We start from the raw sequence: 9,536 nt of genomic DNA, 5'->3' as shown, positions 1-9,536 counted from the left end.
CAAAAATACATGCAGAAGTGCATTGAGAAAAGAAGAAGAAGAGAAAGGAAAAAAGAAAACAAGAAAGAAGGAAATGAATCACGATGCATGGATGTTTAATTAATCAAGGATTAATTAAACATGTTTTGGTCTTATATGCTGCATGTGTTCCCCATTTCAACTAACCAAAAATCTCATCAGCTATTCACACGTGACCTTTTTCTTATCACATTCCCTCACCTCTTCTTGATCCATCGAGACCACACACACACACACATATATATAGGGGTCGTGACTACTTATCCGATTTTAGCCTAAAAATTGTCCACTTACTCCACTAAGAGTTTTTTAACCCCATTTATCCAATCTAACAACTATGGACAGTTTTAGCCTTGTTTTGATTATTAAATTACAATCATCTCTCCCTCCCCCCTCTTCGATATATTCTCTCTCCTCCCCTCACCGATTTCCCTCTCTTTCTCAACTGGTCTCAGACTCTCTCTCTCTCTCTCTCTCTCTCTCTCTCTCTCTCTCAAGCTAGAAATTCCAGTCCGAGATCAGTGAACTGAGTACCAGATCAACCTGGGTCAAGATCGGAAACCTTGAAATAACCCGACCCGACTCCACAAAGCTCCAGTCTTTGACCTTCACGGACCTCACAAGCCGGCCCTGGAGGCTCAGCCACCGCTTGCAGACCAGTGAGCTCGGCTTCCGATCCGGCTCCGGCAGCTTGGCCAGAATTTCCAGGAGGATTTGATCGATCTGCAAGTACTCCGACCGATCTGCAAGTACAGCCATTTTCGGAGACAAGAACCTAGCGAGCACAGGCAGCAGATCAAGGAAGCCAACGCTGTCGTGATAACCCGAAACAAAGCGACCCCCAAACCGCCGGGGGGAAGCACCGGCAAAAAAACCAATCGGCCTACACGCTGATGGGTGCCCAGAGCAATTTTTTTTTTTTTTGGGTATACTTTGAGTTCCGAGAATGAGGAAGGAAAAAAAAAAAGTAAACGTGTACAATTGAACATATAAATTGATCAATTGTGTCTGTAGTGTATTCATTTTGGTTTTGGGAGTTTATGCCATTCACTTGACGGCAAACATATGATTATTGGAGGGCAAAAATATGATTATTGGAGGGCAATAATAAGATTACTGAGGGGCAATAAAATGTTTATTGGGGCAATAATAAAATTATTTATTTGGATAAACCTCCGAGAGCTTTCAAAATTCAAAACAACTTCATTTTTCACTAATTATTGATCCCCAATACAAGTTTATTGGGAAGCAATAATATGTTTATTGGGAGGTAGTAATATGATTATTGGGGAGCAATAATATGATTACTGAGTATTATTGGGGGGTAATAAAATCAGACGCCGGAATCTGGTCACCGATCGCCGGATTCAGGTAACCGGTTGCCGGATTCCTGTGCCGGCCACTAGTCGCCGGATTCCGGCAATGTCTCCTATCACTTCTCTCTTTAAGTGACAAAGAAGGAGAGGGCAAAAGTGTCCTAAAAATAAATAAAAAGAATAAAAAAAGAATTAATTGGGTATTAGAGAAATAATCTCTTAGAGTGTTTTGGGTAAATGGGGTTAAAAAACTGTTAGTGGAGCAAGTGGGCAATTTTTAAGCTGAAATTGGGTAAATGATCATTTTCCCATATATATATATATATCCTCATCATCTCTTTAAGGGGGAGAGACAACAGTAGCCTCACCACCAAAACAGAGGTAGCCCTTTGGAAAGGGCTTCCCTCTTTCCATCATTCTCCACCATTTTTCATATTTTCTTTAGTTTTATTTTAGGAATTTGAAGGATTACTCACTCAAAACTTCAAGGATTCATCAAAGGCTTCTACCTCTACAAGATTCAAGACATGGTAATTGTGAGAGTTGTAATTCAAGACTAGTCATGCTAGCTTTTTAGCTATTTGTGACTATTCTTGTTTTCTTCTACACCTCTCTACTCTTTTCTTTTTGAATTTTGTAATCATGATTTCTATGATTATGGGTTGTGAGTAATTTTCTTGTTAGGGTTAGGGCTGTGTGCCCTAGCCCAAATTTTGTGTAAAAGCTGCTTATTTTAATGTAATGATGCAATTGTCATATGATATATGGATGCTTATATCTATTTTTGTTGGGTTAAAATGCATGTCTAGGAGCCTAGTCAACTCTAGGGTGTGTATTTTGAGCATGTCGAGGACGGAGTTAGAGGCATGATCCCCTCTAATTCCTAAGCTAGAAACCTTCAATTTTGTATTCGAGGGGTTATAAGCATGATGATTTACACCAGTTGCGTGATTGCGCGGGCGCACTACTACAAAAAGTTAATCACACAACACTGATCACACGACGGAACAGAAATCATCTGTTGTGCGTTTAAGTAAACTCTATTGTACAACGGTATTAGTGATGTTCTATTCTATGAATGTTAACAAAGTGATAACTTTTTTATCAGAATTACATTGCACAACAGAATTAAGTATTGTCCGTTGTCTGAGTCTTAAAAATTTAGTGGCAGATTTCCCTCCACTCTGGATTTTCGTTGCCTCTTGAAACACCGAAATTTGGGTTATTAGGTACAACGGTTTCACTATTTCTGTTGTATGATTGAAAAATTGAGCACCAAAGTTTGAGGAAGCTTGCTTGAATGTCTTCCCCTAGATAGGCCTAGTGCAAGCTGTACATATTTGTACAACAGATTTAAGCTTTTCTATTGTGTGAACTTGGAACTGGGCGGCAACATTTTGAGCCAAAATGTTGTAGGCGCCATATTTCCCTCCACAATTTCACATTTTGATTTTCAGTGCTGCACTCAGATGACAGTTGGTGAGGTTTATGCTTTGTGAGTAAGACTGACAATTTTTTGCTCGGTTTAATTGCCATGCCACATTGTGTTCCAAAGGAAGAGAGAGAGAGAGAGAGAGAGAGAGAGAGAGAAGGAAAACAAAACCTACCACAACATACAAAGCCTCTCAAACCCCTCTCTCGAATAGCCTCCCCGAATCGCCTCTCCCTCTCTCTCTCTCTCTCATGAATCCCTCAATCCTTCGTGAAACCTCTCTCAGCCCTCTCTCCATAGTTTCCAATGCCACACTTAATTTCAACCTTCTAAATCCCTAAATACCTAGATCTTCCACCTCCACGGGGAGCCGACTACGATGGCCTCGATTCTGAAGCCGTCCAATGAGGTGAGTTGGGAAAATGACGACAACGAGCAATAGCAACGGCGATGTTTCGATGGCGTTTCCGGAGAGGCAGAGGGCTCACTTCAACAGTGTTTTGAGAACGATGTGTGTTTTCGCTGCTCAGGCGATTACGGCGCCCAATTCTGTGCTCAGTGAAGAGGCCTACTAGGGACCTTATCACTTTCAGTTGAAGTCTCGAACTGGTCATTGCTCTTGGTTGCTCTTTTCCACATTCTGGGTTCGATTCTTCAGTTGAAGTCTTGCTTGGTAAGTTGTTGCTTTTCTGGATATTCACTAGTGTATGATTCTGGGTTGCTCTTGTTTTGCCGTTTTGGATGATTGAGTATGAATATTCTCTTTCTGTACTGATTTAAGCCACGCGATCAGAGCATAGGTTAACCCCTCGAACCAAGATGCGTTTTGGTGTTTGCGTTTGTTATGCATGTTGATTTTCTTTCTTTCCTTTTTCTTCTCTGTAACTTTATTTATACAATCGATTAGATGATTCTATGATTTAGCTTTGCTCGAACAATCAATCTATGGATTCATTAGAGTTATGGCCATTTGGTTTAGTAATCAAAGCAATAGTTTAAGAGCCACACCCTTTCTATGGTAGCTACGGGGTTTGGCTTGGAGTTGTATTAACTGTATAGTTTCTATGGGCTTCTATCTATTTCCAGTTTGAAGATAACTTCTCTTGAATTGTCTAGACTAGTTGGTTAGTACTATTTTGGTTATTATGGGTGCCTAAAGCAATTTCCCTTGCTCCAATGTTAATTATCTTTGATTTCTCTGGGTATGTATATAACTATATATGTTGTTTGAGATACTTGCAAGAAATGTGATTCAAGTTTTGCTAGTGTTGTTGTTTAAGTCCTGGTTTAATGGAAAACCGAGTCAAGTAGTTGACACTTAGTCGCAATCAAGATCCTCTGAAGTTAGATTTCTGCAGATTTTGTGAATTTCTTAAAATCTTGGCCATCCCAAAAGTCCAATGGTTGATTAGTATGTCACATCATCTTGCATAACATTTTATTTTATACCACACAACTGACGACAAAACTCTCTCTCTCAGTTCATCTTCAACCTGTTGTTATAATTATCAGTTCATGTTCAAGTGTACAAAATTCCTAGTTCTTTACTTCTTCTGAGATCTTCTTCCCCATAAACGGATTTTACTTGGTCTTGCCCTATTCTTTAGATCTAAGGATTTGTTAACATAAGTTATTTGGATTGTTGGTCACTTCACGATTGCTGGCCCCAAATTTGTTTGTGTTTTGGTTCAAATTTGTTTTGACCTAGATTCATTTGGGATCTCATGGTTGCTGACCCAAACACATATCTTCAATACTAATGTTTTTATCATTTTTCATAACTTAAATCACATATTCTTTGTGAATCATACATGAAAACCTTTATTTGTTTATAAAATAAAGGAAGGACAACAAAATGAGATAAAAAGATACAAGAATTGGGTTCAATCATGAGAGTAGATGAATATTGATCTGCTTGTGTTTCATTGATGGAAGACATCGATGGTTTTTTTTTTTTTTGGCTTGAAGAATAAACGGCGTAGTTACTATCAGTTAGGAAGAAAGCTCATAAAGTCAACTCAGCTGATGTGGCAAATTTACTAACCTTTAGATCACTCAGAGGATACAGATTTTATGAACTTTATGATAACTTCACGGCTCCTCACTTTAGAAGAGCCAGATCCTAGTCGCAACTATGGCTGAGTGATTGAGGTCTAATGAGATATTGAGATGTCAACCTGCTTGGTTTTGGTTATTTCCTTAGACTGCTCTATGGGTTTGTAATGTAAGATGTGTTATATCTATATATCATATAATATTGTGTGTCTTTGCTGTTTGAGTAACATAAAATTATTTTCTTTGGCAAGTTGTATTGCTGATCATCATTATCATCTTTGTGTTTGTCATACACATGAGCCTGATCATATATTACCCATTTAGGTTCTTTATTATATGACATATCTCCTAGGAAATATTTCTTTTCAGGTCTTTTCATTTTGCTTCATCCATGTTTGTCGTCGTTGGTCTTTTAATCTATAATTTCTTTTTAACTAGGCTTCCTTTGAGTCAAAGGTGCTTGTAGTTTTGGGTGCTTATAGATTTGTAATGGTCTAAATGTTATGGTTATGTCACTACCACCTGAACATCCTCCAGGTCACTACTATATTATACAGCCATTTACCTTAAGGTTGATGATGATTCTTTAGTGATGGATCTCTATCTTACTTTCTCTGATTCTTACAGTGACTAGGTTTACCGACTGAATATTAGGTATAAGTATGGCCAACTTCAAATATTGGCGATATGGTCATATGTCTCCATGTGTGTGCATGGTCATATGTCTCCATCTGTGTGCATGGTATGCTCAATTCATTTAGCACGATCCTTGTTAATGGCATAGTGGAATTTGAGTGCATAGTTAAACATATAACACGATTAATAATGTTTTCTGGTTTCTAGTTCTTGTTTTCATTATATATATATATATATATATATGTATATAATTTATATCATCCTCAATGATCTGCATAGTATACTTAATCTTAAACAAGTAGGTCGATTGTGCCTGATATCTCACTGGATAGTTGAACTGATTATCATAATCTATGTCATTTTTCCTTTAATAGCAAGCATTATCTTTACTAGTTTTGTTTGTCTTAAATTATCATCTGTGTGCCAGTTGATGTGATTTGTTACTCATTTCCTTTCAAATAGCAGGCTCGTAAGATCCGAATTGCTGAAAGAGTAACTGCACTGGAAGAACTGCTTCCACAATCTGTAGAGGTAATAATTTGCCTATGCCAGATTATGCATGCAGTTACTCATTGAAGAGGGGTTTTTAATGACTTGTCAATGGTTTGTTTTCTTTTATTATGTCCTACTGATGCCTTTAATCTGAATATTTTGAATTATTAACTAAGTTATTGACATGGGCAACTAAGTCTGCATATAAACATAATTAGAGTTTGGTATGTAATCCCTGGCAGAATATGCTTATTACACACCTCTTAGCACGTTACCTGTCATTTCCCATGTGAATTTTAGTTGTGGTACAGTTGAAGTTTGTTTACATGATTAAGAACGTGTATAAATGTCTTCGACTCACATTATCATGTAACTAAGGCTATTATGCTTTCTGTGCTGTAGGAAACACCTGCTATAGTCAAGTCCTGCTATGACAAAAGAATAATTGGATGTCCTGGTGTTGAAGGAGGTAAACTCCTCCAGCTGCATCTTTTTCTTCCCTGCTGAACTTACACCATCAGCATTTGCAGCTTACTATAATTTTTGGATATATGTCTGCTGAGGATGAGCACGATGCTATGTGGTTTTGGCTGGACAAAGGCAAGTCACATGAACGCCCTATCTATGTTATCGTTTGAGTATCTCTTTTATTTTTTACTTTATATTATGGGGGTTAGTTATTGCTAGCAATGCTTCTATCATAATGCTATCTGTGTGTGTGTGTGTCTCTGCTTGGGTACTTCTCATATTGGTCTCATATTTTTAACAGTGCGTAAGGGGTTCTATTGTTCTCTTGGACAGTGATGGTGCAGCTGCATTAGTGCTAGCGAGTGGGAAGAAGGCACTTGAATGTAATAGTGCCAGCATCTGTATTTTTTGGAATAATGATATTGTATCAGCTTTTGCTATCTTTCATTGTAATTAGCTAGGATGCAGCAGCCATCAAGCTAGCTAGAATGTCTTTTTGGTTTTATGTTATGGAATATGGATGGATACATGAATGCTATCTCTTTTAGTACATTAGATGGTTGAATTAGAGTATTTCAATGCCTAAATCTTATATTGTGTATTATTTTTGTGCAAATATTTCAGGTAAAAAATCAAAAATAATCAAATAACAATCAATTATATTACGTTGTATGAATACGCATATATTGTATCACACAACAAATCAATTTTAATCACACAATGGTACCTGTAAAATTTTGTTGTCTCATTAGTACTCACACAACAGAACAAATAGGTATCAGTTGCCCAATGCTAAATCACACAACGGTCCCTATAAAATTTTGTTGTCTATTAATACTCACACAACAGGTTCCATATTTTTCTGTTGTATGATAAGTTAACTAATAACAGTATTACTTTCATTGTCTGAGTGTCATTTTTTTGTTGTGTGAGAAGTTAACCAACAACGGTCCCAACTTACTTCTGTTGTTTGACCACATCGACCCAACAATTGAATGCGCCGCATCCAATTTCTGGCATTGGCAAGCGTAGAATTGGTGCAACAGTTTTAAGCAGTGCGTTGTGTCTATGATATTCACACAACGGTGTTTCACCGTTGTGTGAGTGTGCTCATTGCAACATCGAGATAGACGACAGACATGGTCCACATCACACAACAGATTTCCACCGTTGTGTGATGCAGTTTTTGTAGTAGTGATGGGTTGCTTAGTAGTCCAATTCATTGATCTCTAGGCCTCTTGATGTGACTTAGTGACCATTGAACCGGCTCTAATTCATGTCAAGTGAGTTCCTACGACCCTTGAACAGGAGTAGGAATACAATGAAAGGGAATTTCGATCCTTGAGCCTTGAACCGCCTTAGATACAATAGCAAATTACCAATAGATACAATCTCATCCCATTTATTACCACTAACAGACCTGTTTTTTTTTAATTCCCTTGCGGTACTGTAGTTGAACCCTGCGCAAGGTCCAGGCCCATGCGGCCATTTTTTGAATTGATTCTGTTAACTAGTAAATTACCAAAATAACCTCTATAGACTTAATGTACTGAGCTTCAGTATCATTATGAGGCATTGCAGATTTAATGTACTGAGCTTCAGTATCATTCTGACATGCACAAATTACAGTTCTTTCCAGTTTCTAGAGGCAATTCTAAATGATTAACCTATTGGATTGTTTGTATACACATAAAAGAAATCTCTCCACCATGGTTCTTCTCATGTTCTTCAATCGGTACATCTTCTTTGTCTATTGCAGCAGCCTTCCTCCTTGCCATTTGTGATTAATCTGTATATGATAAATGCAAATATATGAATACTGACCCTCAGTAGTTTACTGACCCTCAATAGTGTATTGACCCTTAATTTGATTAAAAAACCATTATAGCTTATAAGAATGCAAAAGACCTAATCAAAAGATACTCACAGTTGTAGCAAATCAATGACCAGAATTTCAAGCAGAAAATAAAGACTGACAGCAATAATAAGATCAAATATCCACAGAGCCTAATAAAATCAGCTAAAGCTACTGACCCTTAGAAATAAACATAAAATAAGCTTGCAATAAACATAGGGTTAGTGAAGTCATGAAGCTAAGGTTACTGACTCTTAGAAACTGAAGCTCGTACAATTCATTTTGTACTATTGTTGGTCACAGAACTCATCATTTTCCATCAGAACAAAGAAATCTCAAAAACTAAACATACTGACCCTCAGAAACTAAAGCTAATGATCTTTAGATGGTCCATATAATCATAGATTGCACATATTGCAGAATTTTAATGCTACTGACGCTCAATCATCATAGATTGCACATATTGCAGCATTTTAATGCTACCGACTGTCAATAAGCTCAGACAATTCATTTTGTACTATTATCAGCCACATAACATCAATTTTCACCGCCTAGCTACACATAAAAATGAGATTGCAATACACATAGATTTACTGACCCTCAATAGCCTAAATGTTAATTTCTTAATTTGTTAAAGCTACTAACCCTCAGAATTTCTCAACCATTGAGAATAATTAAAATTTCTCAACCAAAATCATTTACCTGAGGGAGAGACTATGACAACACGAGGCTGAAGGTACTGACCCTCAGAATTTCTCAACCAAAATTTCTCAGGTAAAGCTGCTAAACATAATCAAATTTCGACAGTGTTGAATGCATTGCACAAAAATCAGACCATAGTTATTGACCTTCAGTAACTACAAATTTCTCTACTGACCTTCAAGACTATAGCTACTGACCCGCCGGTGTCTCGCCCTTACTTCACTGCTGGGGTCGCGCCCTTGGTTCGCCTTCGAGGTCGCGCCCTTGCTTCTCCGCCGGGTCGAGCGCTTGCTTCGCCGCTGGGTAGAGCGCTTGCTTCGCCGCGGGGGTTGCGAGCTTGCTTCTCCGCCAGATCGGGTCCTTGCTTCGCCGCCGGATCTGGTCCCTTCTTCGCCGCCGAGTCGCCCCCTTGCTTCACCTCAGGGTCGCGCGCTTGGTTCGCCACCGGGGTCGCCCGCTTGCTTCACCTCTGGGGTCGCGCTTGCGCCCTTGCTTCGTCCCCTAGATTCACCGGAGCCCTAGATGTCGATTTAGTTCAGACGGTTTAGATTTTGGGATCGCT

General features: G+C 38.4%; 1 long non-coding RNA gene across 1 annotated transcript; it reads left to right on the top strand.

Annotated features, from left to right (window-relative positions):
* Positions 1–2,931: 2,931 nt before the first annotated feature.
* Positions 2,932–6,543, top strand: LOC112167193. Its single transcript, XR_005810798.1, has 3 exons — positions 2,932–3,439; positions 5,923–5,988; positions 6,352–6,543. It is a non-coding gene; the product is annotated as an uncharacterized LOC112167193 (long non-coding RNA).
* Positions 6,544–9,536: the final 2,993 nt, after the last annotated feature.

This window comes from Rosa chinensis, chromosome 5 (assembly GCF_002994745.2).
Source record: "Rosa chinensis cultivar Old Blush chromosome 5, RchiOBHm-V2, whole genome shotgun sequence".
In the NCBI taxonomy this organism is placed as follows: Eukaryota; Viridiplantae; Streptophyta; class Magnoliopsida; order Rosales; family Rosaceae; genus Rosa; species Rosa chinensis.
The sequence above is the reverse complement of the archived record's forward strand: the minus strand, read 5'-3'. Positions and strand labels throughout refer to the sequence as shown.